General features: G+C 66.0%; 1 protein-coding gene across 1 annotated transcript in view; it reads left to right on the top strand.

The window, feature by feature from the left end:
* The window catches only part of GCK (glucokinase (hexokinase 4)), a gene marked incomplete at both ends in the record, with an annotated part of 2,769 nt that overhangs the window by 1,500 nt on the left and 1,031 nt on the right, over positions 1–238 (top strand). The window lies entirely within an intron of this gene.

The following is a 238-nucleotide window of genomic DNA, read 5'->3' as shown; positions in this document are numbered from 1 at the left end:
GGTCAGTGTAGCGGGTCTGGTCACCCACGGCACGAGCCTGTCCCCAAGGGACATCCTCTCTCCAGGCTGCCAGTGGCTCTGGCATCTCACCGTATGGGTGGGGACCCACAGAAGGTGGCCGGTTCTGGCCATGCCGGGGAGCCTGGGAGGTGGGGATGGGTTTGAACCCCACAGGCACCTTTGCACACCCGCAGAGGGGCAGCCCTTCGCCGCCCCCCGGACCCACGCTATCTTTAGT

This window comes from Cariama cristata, unplaced genomic scaffold (assembly GCF_000690535.1).
Source record: "Cariama cristata isolate BGI_N322 unplaced genomic scaffold, ASM69053v1 scaffold29198, whole genome shotgun sequence".
Taxonomy (NCBI): domain Eukaryota; kingdom Metazoa; phylum Chordata; class Aves; order Cariamiformes; family Cariamidae; genus Cariama; species Cariama cristata.
This window is presented reverse-complemented; position numbering and strand designations above follow the sequence as displayed.